Source organism: Melanotaenia boesemani, chromosome 17, assembly GCF_017639745.1.
Source record: "Melanotaenia boesemani isolate fMelBoe1 chromosome 17, fMelBoe1.pri, whole genome shotgun sequence".
Lineage (NCBI taxonomy): Eukaryota > Metazoa > Chordata > Actinopteri > Atheriniformes > Melanotaeniidae > Melanotaenia > Melanotaenia boesemani.
The window spans coordinates 12,703,152-12,717,467 of NC_055698.1; the positions used below are offsets into that span (position 1 = coordinate 12,703,152).

At 39.7% G+C, this 14,316-nt stretch overlaps 1 long non-coding RNA gene across 4 annotated transcripts in view; it reads left to right on the forward strand.

The window, feature by feature from the left end:
• LOC121628300 overlaps positions 1-5,932 on the forward strand; it is a 36,869-nt gene extending 30,937 nt beyond the window's left edge. For all 4 annotated transcript variants that reach the window (XR_006008137.1, XR_006008140.1, XR_006008139.1 and 1 more), the window contains 2 exons: positions 2,442-2,554; positions 4,910-5,932. This is a non-coding gene — a long non-coding RNA (uncharacterized LOC121628300). The remainder of the gene's footprint in view (positions 1-2,441; positions 2,555-4,909) is intronic.
• The last annotated feature ends 8,384 nt before the right edge of the window (positions 5,933-14,316 follow it).

The window sequence follows — 14,316 nt, forward strand, 5'->3', positions numbered from 1 at the left end:
AGCAGTGGTGTTTGGGTAATTGAAGTGTGAAGGGGAAAGAGCTGGAAATAAAGTAAGGTAGAGAAGTCGGTAAAGGGGTGCTTGAGAAGGCAGGATGAGGGGTGTGGGGGCAACGAGTAGGTGAAAGGTCAAAGATCAGGCTCCCCCAGTGATATCTCCTGTGCCAGAGAGGCAGTCACGACCCGGTCAGCAGAGGTTCAGGTGTCAGTGAGAGACGACTGACTGACAAGCCCAAGCGGGATGCCTTTTATGCTCCATCCCAATTGGTCCTTTCATGCTGCCTTCCCACCCTCCCTCTTCTTGTCACGGCTCCTGCCCTTCCCTCAACCGCACCCTCTTCACTCTCTTCACTAATTCTACATACAGGGCCTCAGTCCTGTCATCCACTCATCCTTCCTCCTTCCTTTCTCTCACTCAACTTTTTTTTCACCCTTTAAGCTAAACATTGCCACAGGGTTTCACTCAGCAGGCCAGGCTGACTTGGCCAGCTCTCTGTGTGAGTGCATTTGTCTTCACCTCACCATCATACTCTCACACAAACACACATATGCACTGCAAATGCATGACTTGGACTGCTGATAAAGAATGTTACATTAGAAAATTATCTGTAAGGGAAACTTCCAGATTTAACTTACTTGGCGTTTACATAGTTTTGGTTATGAAAACACATTGTTCACTTTATCGGACACAGTTTTCACATAAAGAAACCATAGGACAAAGATGTCAGCTTAAGACAAATAACAAATCATTTAATTTATTACACTTTAATTTCTGTTTGTCATCATAAGTTCCAAACCTGGCTCAAATATTTGCAGGAACTGTGGTAAAATGGTATGTTGACAAGTTCAATGTGATGCTATGAACCTATAATTACTTATGTTAGCAATTTTGTGCAAAGAAGCACTAACATTTTGTTTATTGCTTCGTTAACACAAACAGGATGTCCATTTATTTTTCTCACGCCTGAGTTAAATCAATATAAAAACATTTGACTACTACCACATGTTGGGGACTGAGGTTCCCATTTTATTGTTGGCAGCCTCATTAAGCCAAATGTACTACCAAAAGTAGAAAGAGTGTATCCTAGAAATTATATTCAGATGTCTACTATAAATGTCATACCAGTGTATTCTTACTTTAGATGTTACTGACTCTTACTAAAGTGGTCATCAGCCAGAGATTATAGATAATTAGTCAGTTAAAACTGCATTTGTTTACTGCCTACCTACTTACCCCAATTTAGGGTTGCGTGGATGCTGGAATCATAGCTGCAAGGATAGAAAGATATCTTGCTTAGGCAAATAGCTGGGTACACCCTGGATAGGTTGATAACAGATATTAACAACTATGCACACTGAGTCTAGAATCACCAAATAACTTAATATGCATGTTTTTAACCTGTGGTAGGAAGCCAGAGAACACAGAGAGAACCCATGCATGCTAAGGTTCAAACCTGGAACGGTTTTGTTGTTAGCCACCTCATCACCATGCAGCCAAAATAAGATGTTTTTAATTGATTTTTTGAGAAACAGTGGATACAGTTTAAAAAAAAGGAAAAGAAACGTTGAGGGCAATGCTTCAAAGTCACTCTAGACCCACACACTCTTAAGTCCCTAGCACCAGACATCCACAGCTGTTCTACAATACATATAATCTCTTATTCTTCTGTGACACAGTTGTTTTCAGTTTCTTTTCTTCATTGTTTGGTAAGTTGTATGCACAAAAACAAAACAAACAAACAAAAAATCAAATAAGATACCACAGAGCATGTAGGTCATTATATTACAACAACAAAGGATCAAAGGATTTCTGAGTTCAGAAAGAGACCAGGTGAAACAAAAAAATAAAATAACAGATATCATCTCAAATACATATGAACACATTTTTTAGTCTTATATTTGTCGTTGCTGTTGTTGTGTTAAATTATCTTCCTGATTACAAGATATTACAACATATAAGAATTCCTAAGTTTTATTTTGTTCCACATTTTAACACATTAAAAGTGCTGAAATCTGTTTAGGGTTTTAACACTTTTCTAAATTATCCGAATGCATAATGCACACAATCATGTATATCATATACATCAGCAGTATCATTATTGTATTGCTGTATTAGACCATTATCACATTACATGTAATTCATAATAGTTAAAGCTTTATTAAAAATGTAAAATGTTTTAATAGTTAAAAAAAAGTTGTTATTAAAAAACAGTTTTAATGAACTGATATGCTAAACTTTCATAGCACACTGTGGGATGTCAATCATATGATTAAAAAATTAGAAATTAGAAAATATACTGTAGCTTAATAAATTACAGCTAGTGAAAATGAAATTTCAAAACACAGCACAATCTTTCTGTATAAGTATTTTTCCCCAGAAATTTCTCACTCCATCTTGTATGGGAACAGGAGTTTGTATTCATAACCATTTCTCGTTTGCAGAACAGACCCCACCCTGAAGGCACAGACGAGCTTCTCATCACTCTCTTACTGTCTCATCATGTGTTGACTGGTATGCCTGAGGACACGAGACAGCTTGACATAAGCACTGGCGGGTATGCACACTCAGACATACACTCTGGCAGGTGCAGACTGCACGGAGGGCTGCCAGTCGCTTCTTCTTTGTTGCTTTTCATTAACTTGTCTAATGCAATCAAAGACTGTCAGCAAAAGTGAAAGACGGCGAAAGAAGAGAAAGAAAAAGAGGAGAGAGAAATCAGCCACTACTTTTAACATATATGAATCTGTTCATGCAGCTCTGTCTAAAATTAAACTCCTTTCTTTTCTTTCTGATAGTGTGTTTTTTATTGCTTTGCAAAAGTCCTCAGGCATTTTGCACACAGATGTGCACATAAATATATGAGGGAAAAAATATGCGGCAATAAATGCACAAGTGCTCAGGGCAGCATACATTCTACTGTCAGTTCATCATAGTATAGCCACAGATGCACACACCTGCATGCTCCACATAAAAAGGTGAGTGCTAATGTTAAAATGCTATCAGGACTTTTAGTGAAATGCCACAGCTTAATGAAATAATGCCAGAATACATTTACCTCCCGGCATAAACCCATGGCTTACTTCTTTGGTTTAGGGAGTCGCGTCACTCTGCTAAAGGTTAAAGGGAAGGTATTCTAATCAGGGACTCTTTACACAACAGCAGCTCAATAAGGTCAACTGGTGTCACAACATTCAGGTTGGAAGGAGGAATGTGTACCAAAAACAAGTGTGTGTGTGTGTGTGTGTGTGTGTGTGTGTGTGTGTGTGTGTGTGTGTGTGTGTGTGTGTGTGTGTGTGTGTGTGTGTGTGTGTGTGTGTATGGTCCATTGGTAGTCATTCTTAGTTTCTATCGTTCTGTTGCTTGTGAAGATATTCTAAACATCAGCTCCTTTTTCTTTAGTTTTTGGCCGATTCTTTTCAGCTTATGTTCCATTTCCCTGTGAAATATCATGATAAGACATGCATAAACACTCCCACTGACTCACATGAAAAGTGCTGGTGTCTGATGGGGTGATCCGCCAGCCAATCGGCTGTATTGATTATTGGGTCAGAGGAGGCTGGTGGAGCGGCAGCAGTAATTAGGGCTTTTTGGTGTGGATTAGCTGAGAGAAAAGGTCACCCGCTCAACATCAGTGGCAGGACCACAGGCAGGGATAGGGAGAGATGGACAAGTGATGGTGACTGTCCCCAAACGTGATGACCAATTGGCGAGGCCATGCACATATTGATTTATAGCCAGATATAGGATGAAAGCTAGGCATACCGAAGATGTCTGATTTTTATAAAACCTAAAACTTTAATGCTTTTAAAGTTAAATACTTGTAATTTACTTGGATTTTGTTGATTACTATTATCTAATTTTAACTATTATTATTAGTATTATTATTAAATCTTACTTTTGGACTTCATTTTTGCTCTCTGTGAACAGCCTGGGAAATTCTATAAGACACAATAAGTACATTTAATGTCAAATAACAGTTGTGTAAAAGAAAAAAGTCTGCCATGAGTTTGCCTTTTGATCAGAGCCTGTAAGATAAAGTGGGTATACATCAGACCACTATTGGTCATTCAGTCAGTAATCACATTTTATAAATTTGCTTTAAGGGGATTATTCAATCTGTATAAGATATTATACAGATTGCAGATATTATATTAGTTCTTGAGTGTATCGCTACTCCTTGGTTTTTCGGTTTGACTTTTTATAGATGTCTTTGGGTCCAGTGACATTTACTTCATCATTAATTGTTTGTATGCTTCTAGTTTTGCTCACACTTTATGATGGAAACTTTATCGACATGGCCAGAACCTCCTTATGCACACAGATCTGTCATACATAAAGTAAACTTTGCACGAGTTAGCTGGCGGGGGGAAATTGTTGCAATGCTTGGTCCCATTGATATGCAAAACTGCATTCTCATGTACAGCTCATACAAATTCCATGGCTTTGTATGAAAATGTTAAATGGGAGGAGTTCCACATTGTGTCCAAGGAGAGAATATTTTCTATCTATAAGATTCATTTGAGCTCTTTAAGACATTTTAGTGACTAACTTGGAAGTTTGTAAAAGAATAGGCTAAACCAACAAAAATATGATCAAATTATTTTGCAAAGAGCAATTAAAAAAAAAACAAAGTTGACCAAAGGATACATTACAATTAAACATTTATTTTTAAAAAACAAACAGATCTAGTGATGTTATATGGGCAAAGGAGTTCAACAATGTAATGGGGCGCTTCACCTTTTAGAGCTTTATACACGTATAAAATAATAACTTATCCAAGATCCAAGCTCCTCTTGTACAGATCGTGCAGCACATACAATTCACTTGAATTACCCATTTAAAATTTACCTAATGTAGTGTTACATCTGTAAAGTTTTAATTGTGCCATACTTTTTTCTGTCCTCTTTAGACCTGCAAGTCGACTTCACAGCGGTATGGCAGGTCTAAGTGTATCTTGGGAGGTCATGACCCTCCCACACTGAGCTGGACAAACAGGACTGAGGAGCTGCAACTGGACAAAGAATGTTCCTTTTGTTTTTGTTTGGTTAAATTTTTTCTGTATAAAAATACTGGAAAATTCCTCCCTTTGCACCAGTGCAAAGAAAATATCTTTGCAAAGAATAAGGCAGAATTTACATAAGAAACATTATGCGACTATAACAAAAACAACAGAAGCTGTGTTGTGAGTATGCATTTGTATTCTCTCTCTCCCTCTCTCTGTCTTTTTTTGTGATTGCTGCCTCCCCAGCATGATTCATTCTTTTCCCTGGACTTGAAAATACATTTCTGTTGTCAACCGCATCTACTAGTCTGTATTATCTGTACATCCCACAGTATATATGTTCACTCTCCATCAGGTTCAGTGTGGAGCCAATTGTTACCTTAAAAAAAAAAAAAAAAAAAAGCTAAAATGAATGATTTAGAGGGTGTTTGCATTTTTACATTTATTGGATGTCAACTCTCCTTCTTTGGCTCCTCTGAGTGAGGCAGCAGCTGTGGCAGAATTGGGAAGACTGGCTTTTCGCAAAGCTGCAGCACTCCTAGTGGTGGAAACACAGAAGAGGTGTTTTATTTCTGGAAAACTAACCAGACTGCAGGAGACAGCTTCAGACTGAACTTTATAATGATTATGATCCACTGTGTTTCTGTGTTGTGCTTTTGCAGTGACAGTCCTATTTGTGTGTTTGTGTCAGTGGAAGCAGGGATGAGGAAGCATACGTGACTTTCCTGTGCCTATCTGTGTCATCAAACAGCAACGCACATGTGCCTGTGTATATGTGCATCAATGGAGAAAAATAGCCTCACTATTGTGTTTTCACTTGCATATCCGGGCTTGGGCTGTGTTCATTTGAACCCTTTTTATTTTTGAAACAGTGTGCATGATTTGTAAATGTCAGTAAAAATGGCATGCCAATAAAGGCTCTGAAGAAGTGTTGTGGGTCAATAAAGGACAAACATAACTGAGAGACTAGCCGGAAACGAACATGTGAGGGCCAAACAAACCTTGAAACCTACAAAACTCTAAAACAGCTTACCGTTGCATTCCAGATTAATTTGTAGAGAGTCAATGTGGTAGATCTATGTTATTTAAAATTTATGGCAGCATTTTGAGAAATATTTGACATTATGAAGACATGATATAGTTAATAGTGACTTGGAAAGTAAATATATGTTTAAATATGAGTTTGAAGGTCTCAGTTTTAAACTTAGAAATGTGTAAACCTATAAATGCTGCAGAAAATTGTGGGAATTTTAATTAGTACCAAGTGCAAAGATATAATATACACACTTGTCTGATTGGGTCTAAAAAGTGTTGGATTGTGGATGATAACCTGGGCATATAAAGCTAACATAACGTATATGCTACATAGAGTAGGGGGAATAGTCTTCCTGCAAAATAGAGTTCATCAGAGGGTCAAAAGTGTCACCGCATACATCACAGCTGTAGCAGAACAGCACACACAGTTGCTATGGTGATCAGCCATTTTTTTCCCCTGCTGTGCTAAGCCAAACATTAGTGGGTGGGTGCCAACATACAAAAAAAGGACAAAAAAGAGGATTGTGAACCTAGTCTTATGTAAGTGTGTATGTAAAGCCGGTGTTTATTTGTCCAGGCGTTTACTGCTAAAGACACACATGTGTACCTTCCTTGTTTGATTTTACTATCTGTGGTCTCAGCTGTACTCATCAGGAATGATGATGGAACAATAGCTAAGGTACCCGTGGTGGGTGCTGCACAGCGTGATAAAAGAGGCAAAATGATGGTGTCAGAAGCTCCATTGAGCATAATCAGGCGGTGGTAGATGGGCTCTGGCTGTTGGGTTTGGGATCATAAGTCTGCCGATTAAACATGCATGGGTAGAATCCTTCATCACGGGGCGAAACAAAACCGCCCTGCCCTTTCCACGTGTTCCAACATCGCCATGGAAAATGACTGTTTCCTTGGCAACCAATCTGGCTCTCTTTGTCACAGGAATGGGGAAGGAGGAGGAGCAGGGGTGGAGGAAGGGGGAGGGTTGGGTGGGTGTGGAGCAGAGGCACGACACTCTATGCTGACCTCCAGCTGACCTCTAGGTGAACATACTGGTTCCCTGGTTTCCGTCAGTGATGTGCTGTTATTGAATCAACAAAGATGACTTTCATCACCTGAGTCAAAAGTTTTACAGGTAAATTTATCTTTTTGGAGTTTGACAGCTGTTCATATAAGGGAAGAATTTGTCAGTGCAAAACATAAAATATAGTAAAGTGAACTAAAAATTATTTCAGAAATTTAAATGTGCTGCAATGTTGACAAAATATGATGTCAAAATATTCTCAAAACCAGACGCTTTCCTTTTACTGCCCCAAGTGGCAAAGTGTAAGACCTGTGAAGGTTAAAGAGAAAGGCAAAAACAAGGGCAGAATGAAAGAGAAATGTCTCAAAGCAGGGAAATGGAGGATACAGTTGTGGAAGTGTGGTTGCAAGACAAAGAGAGGAAAGGAGACTAAGTGAGACGCTGCTTTTATGTGGACCAACAACTGCCCACATAGCAAAAGCTGGTGCGCTGGCTGTAATGTTAACCTAGTGTTTCCCTAATGAGCTTAATGACATATGGAGCACAGATTGCAGCAGGAGCTGGTTCACTTTGAAACTGCTGTCGCCTCCCTCAGGGCTTCACAGGCAGAGCATTATAAAGACATGGCAACTGGGGACACAGGTCAAGTCCGGTGAACTATAATGGTTTCCAAGTTAAATAACTGAAACAATCGTTTTTAGGATGTAAAAGTTTCTATATGAATAGGGCTCTCAACAGCTATATTTCCTTTTTGATTCTGAAAATAACATCAATGATATGTAGAGGATATACTTATTGATTGATAATTATATCAAACACCACATGATGATCTGCCGTCTTCTGTAAACTGTCACCGCCCCATATGATATCTCCCTAAGCATCTCCTTGTGGCATATTGTCCGCCATTTTGTTTCTATTTGTTCCCATCATTGATATCTCCTTGTTCTCTCAGCCCCTTTACTCTATCCACATCTCACTTGTCGTCTGACCGTCATCTTCTCTTGGACTGTTACTGATGATATCTGAGAGCTGTTGGCTTTGCGATGTTGGAAAGTGGAGCTAATGGCCTTTCAAACGCTTCATTGTGAATGCAAGCTGTCAAGACAGCAGAGATAGGATCAGATTTGATTAGGGGGCGGCAGTGGCAGAATAAGAAGCATTAAAAAAAGGGAAGTTTTTCAGCCTGTCTCTATGTGGGAGCAAACCAAAAACTGCATCAGTCACTTGTATTATCATTTACTGCTTCGGCCCTGCCTTATTATATACCACTGGGTCATGTTTATTTCTTACAAGGCTGTATCCCTGCTTCCATTCTCCTTTCCAGTTGCTATTTCCCAAATGCATCCTTCCCATGTAGACCAGAGAGCAACACTGCCTCTTTTGGCAGGACAGGGTAAATGTGTTCATCTCTGGCAGATGAATGATGTCAAAGAGACATATTTATATTCATTTAGGACTGAGGAGGAGGAGAAGCCATCTGTAACGGATGTGATAGGAAACGCTACATGTGAGTGTGTGCAGTAAGGTGTGTGTCTATGTGAGGGTGTACACACGTGCATGTTTGAGCATGTGTTCCAAGGTATCCATCGTTTGTGATAAATGAATCAAGCTTTTGTGTGGGATGATTCCTTGTGTGTGTGAGTGTGTGCGTCTGCATGCAAGCGAGGTCATTCCCCGGTCACTTGTTCAGGCTGTGTGATGAATGAAGAGGAGAGGTGCCTGCAAAGCCAGAGAGATTTGGGAGAAACATTGTTCCACCGGGTTAAAAATGGTCTTCTGTTGTGCCAGAGGCTGAGGGAACATTACCAAAAGAGAAAAAATGTAAGACTGCAATTTAAGTGGATGTTCATCATATCCAGGGATTCAAATCAATCTCACCAAAGTAATAAACTTGTAAAATATTAATATAAGCCATTTGATTGTACAGAGTTGCTAAGAGAGATGTTTTACAAGTAAATAAGCAACCAAAATTTGCACCTACTCGCTGCCCGTCACCTCTTTCCTGCAGGAGAAATGCGGTGGAAGTGGTCATGTTTGGTTTCCATGGCAGGGCATGAGGGTCAAAGGCATCTGACTCAACCAGGAAGTATCAGGCTGCAGTAGACAGGAAGCTGGCAGACCAAACAGGAAGGACTTTACACAGTGGAGGCTACTGAAAGCCAGCTCCATTCATAGCCGTCCATATCTTTAGAATGTCTATTCGTGCATGCATGTCACTTACACTTTTTCTATTTTTATTCAAATATGTGAACTAAATTTAAATCACTTTCTAGAAATACTCTAAGGGGAAAAGATTTACTGCAAGACAATGCATGTGCATGTGTATGTTTAGTAAAAAGAGGGAGGCAAATGTTTGAATACAGGATGCAACAATAACTATGCAAGAAAATAGCACTGCAATTCAAACAGCTGATTTAAAATAGTAGTAAAAACAGCGAACATGTTGCATTCTTGTTTTAAACACATTTTAAGTGTGCCAGCTGTGCAAAGTAAATCTGTGGTGAAGCTGTGTAAATAATACCATGTTGTAGCCAATGCAGAGGGTGTAAAACAGCAACCATTTGTTAGGATCCAGACTTGATGGGGGACAGCTCCTATGTGACAAACTGCAAAGGATAATTTGAGTGTGTGTTTTGGTGTGAGATTATATGCTTGGGACAATGTGGTCAGGCAGAAGTGCATTGTGGGATCGATGTCCACACACCTCTTCCTAAATTATTCATCCTGTCAGATGCCCTGTCCACCATCGCTGTGGAAACCGCTGACCAAGAACTTTACCCCCATCCCTACGGATTCACCTCTTCATCCTCTTCTCAGCCCTCACTTCCTTCTCCAGCTCTCTCTAGCTCATTATCTCCTCCCTGATTCGTTCATTTACAGCCTCTTCTCCCACTTCCAGTCTTTCTTACTTATCCAATCTTTCCATCTGTCTTTCTTCTACTCCTATTATTCAGTATATCTGTCTTCCTCATTAGCCCTGAACTCCTACTGACTCATCTACTATTTTTCTCCCTTTTTCCTCCTTCTCTCCCAGCCTTTTTTCTGACATGCTGACATTATCTCTTCTGTTACCCCTGTGTTGCTGACTAAGATTATAATGTGTTGGCTTTGTACAATGTTTATGTTTGTGTCTTTGAAGTCTGCCCCAGTGGCCTCTTGGAAGACAGCCATAATCCTAGTTAGTTGCCGGAGGTTGTTCATGGTGCCGAGTGCGTCTGTTCATCCTCATACATGTGTGAATACGTATGTGCAAATGATCAACTTTGAGAGCAGTGTGTGCGCACAAGCATGTGAGTGAGAGTCAGTAATTGTGACATGGCTCATACATCATGGCCAGCGCCCGTTTGATTACAAGCGGAGGGGCCCAGTGATTAATCGCTGGATTCAGCTTCCTGGCCCGAGTGGTGACACCCGGTCACAGAGCATCTGTACTGACACCCCCACACCCCCCAACCCTCCAAACACCGCTGCCAAGCACCAGTGTACCCCATACCACCTACAAGCCTTTACACCCACACATATACACAAATACCGCCTGCCTTCATTTCACTTCTTACCCATTGCTTTGTGCCCTTCTCACTTTTCTGTTCTTTTTACTACTGTTTTATCTTACCCTTACCATCCCATCATATTCCATCTCTCCAACATACATTTTTACCATTTTGTACTTTTCACCTCTCTACTCTTTCATTATGCCTCTAACCACTAAGCTTTCCTTTTCAAGTCATTGTGGGCAACCCACAGGCAGACTTCTCACTAATTTGATTCTACTCCCCTCTGATTGTATACCTATGAGTCAAACAAACATTCAGATGTGCACACACTTATTTGCATCTTGCCACACCAAAGGCCAAATGATCCATTCTATTTAGTTGCAGCCTACAAGAGTTTCTCCACATGCCATTGAAGTCATTACAAAATTTCCTTAGCAAAACTGAGGCTGAGCAAGTGCTATTTTGCACTTCATGGAACCACAGAGAATTTATAAATAGTATCAAACATGCAAATTAGTATTTGTTTTCTCAAATATCAATTAAAAAAATTCCATTTACATAAATAAAGCAATGTATATATATGTGTGTGTGTGTGTGTGTGTGTGTGTGTGTGTGTGTGTGTGTGTGTGTGTGTGTGTGTGTGTGTGTGTGTGTGTGTGTATAGACATCAATAACTAATTGGATATTTTGCAATCATTTAGAGGTCTTTATTTATTTATTTATTTATTGCCTTGCGATGGAGGTGACCTATACAGGGTGTACCCTGCCTCTAATGGATGGATGAATGGATGTATGTCCTCAAACTTACTGTGCTGTAGATAGGTGGGCATTTCTAAAGCAGATCATGCATCTGTGTGATTTCTTTTGTCTGGTACATCAATGTGTTTTACTGTGTTTCTTTAATAAAATATATTGTGGGGTAATATTGTAGTTTATTATCATTTGTTTGTTTTTTTCTTATTTTTTTTTTTGTTTGTTTTGTTTTTTCTGTTTTTTTTGTTTTTGTTTTTGCCTATTAACAGAATATTAAAATAAGAAATAAGACAGATGGCGTCATCTGCACACTGCTCAGCATTCTAACTGCAGCAATCCTGCGTTATTTCCAGGCATTATTAATGTGCAAGGGATAAATTTTTGCTGGAACTGAGGACTTTATGGACACCCATTAAATATGATCTCATCTGTTTCCCAAAGCAGCCTTGTGCACAATAGTGCAAAATTTCAACTTCACAGGGCTTAGTTATATAATCATTCAACCTTTGTGTACTGATATGAGGAGACCAATCGATATGTATTTTGTTTTGTATATGTCTGAAAACATATTTATTTCTGCTTTAATGTTGTGCATTTTAACAACATAGTGTAAAGGGGCATTAACATGGGAATTTACCACTTCATTTTACATTTTTTAAACAGCAACTAAGTGTGATGGCACTGATAAATAAGGTACAGAATGCCCAAGACATATAGACAATGCTATGTGATCAGTTTATCAGCACTTTTAAATATCTAACAGGAATATCTATAGTAAAGAATATAATGTAAAACACATGGAAAGATTTGAGAAATTGGATGGGTTCAAGATAGGAAGACAGAAGACAGTGAGAGAATGCAAGAGATGCAAGATAAAAGTCAATAGGAAACAAAGAATGAGAAACTGTGTGTTATCAAACAATCTGGTGAGAGGCAAAGAAATGTTTTGTGTGTGAGTGTGTCTGTGGGTGTGTGGTGGGGTTGGGGGGCATGCATGTGTGTGTGTGTGTGTGTGTGCGTGTGTGTGTGTGTGTGTGTGTGTGTGTGTGTGTGTGTGTGTGTGTGTGTGTGTGTGTGTGTGTGTGTGTGTGCGTGTTCCCCTGGCTCTCACCTCCATGTGGTATCAAGATGAGGAATGGTCCTGCCAGCGAATCGGCCCATGCCTGGACTGAAGCGCTGCACAAGGATTCCCTGCTGAAGCCATTAGTCTGGGCATTAAACACCATTAGAGCACACATGCAGTCACACTCAGAGGACTTTGACCACAACAACTACTTTCGCTATATTAACATTACAGTGTGTTTTATACTGAAATAGAGTGATTTAAAATATTTGGACTGTGTATTATGTTACTGTTAAAAACATTTATGTCCTCATAATATTAGTAATTCCCAGACCACATACTTTTTTTAAAAACCACATTTCTATATGCAAATGCACAAAAAAATCAAATTTGTGGGTATCGTTTGAGGTTCATACACACACGTTTAAATGTTTAGAACAAATAGTAAAGGAGTGTGATTGCCAAAGGATTGGTTAAAGCTGACGGTAAAAGAGCAATAAGAAAGAAGGAACAATGAAGAAATGGAAGGGTTGGAGAAATAGTCTGAAGGGTAGAAGGGCATTGAAAATTCACTTTTACTTTAATGTCTCATTTCTCTTGCTATCAGCTACTCTATTTGCCTTTTATAATGCATGATTAATTAAAGACAAGTATGAAATTAATTTCCTGGATGTCTCTTTTTTTCTTTAAGGGCTTACCTCATCTTTCCTTTAGACTTCTCAGGCTTTTTCATATCTGCATATATTATCTGTCCCTGTATATAAGAGTGTTGTTATGTGTGTCTGTACTCTCATGTTGCATGCTGGAGCGAGTGTGTCCCTAGTGATCCAGGTGTAATTGGGTTAGTGACAACCAGGACAATGTGACACCTGCAGGTCTCAGCTGTGCCTTTCCCTGCTGAACTGGCCTGGAGTCAGCTGGAGCTCTGTCATCTGGACTGACCTCAACTGAAATGGCTATGCTGAGCCCATTCCAGGGTTAGAAACTTGGCTGGGCGCGAACAAAATATCCATCTTAGTCCTAACCTTTTGTCTTTTAGCCTGATAAGAACCAACAGTAAAGTGCAGGGTAGGATGTTGTGTGACATTAATATCAGGGTATTCAAAGCTGTGGCTGAACATGTGAGACTCCACTCAAGAGGAAAAGAAACAAATTAAGAGTAGACTGTTCTCAAACTAGCTTGTATGCTGTTTTAATAATAAAGTGGAGCAGTGGTGAGGCTGTGCAAGATTTCTGTTTAGCAGATATAATGATTTGTGTGATGTAACACACCATGAATATAGTGACGTTGACTCCTGAAGTGCACTGTCAGGCCATCACTTTGAAGGTCCTGTCACTGTCAGCAAACAAAGTTATTGCTGATTATTGCACTGGTGAGGGAGTAATTTGAAACTGACCTCACTAAAACCACTGGCTATAGAAAGGATCTGTTGGTAGCTCATGTGAAAAAGTGGATACACCCTATTTCACTTCTGGTTTTACATATTAAACATGATAGGATAATCATCTGGGGTCTTATTTATAAAACTGTGCATAGCAAAGCAAACTACAGGTGGCGTCTGCTGCATAAAAAGGAAATGCTGCGCACTTCTACTTTCAGATTTCTAAAAGAGTGCACACGTACGTCCTACTCCTGTTTCCGTTCATAAATCAGAATCAACTCTAAAGCGGGTGCACATGAGGGAACGCCTTCCCACGCCCACATGGTGGCTACAAATGGTCAGGTGGACACCTATGATACATATTCATCACATCATTTGCATTATGGCTTGGGAGGGAAAAGGAGTTAAGAAGTGGAATTTGTCTGGTGTGCGACTGTCACGTTCCCTGGCCTCTGGCCTGGACGTGTATGTGAATGTCTGCTGCATATCCTGCAACCCTGCTCCTGGCCTGCGAAACCTCCTTCGTTCCCTCCTGTACGGTGATTGGATGTCCTTGGTTCCACATGCTC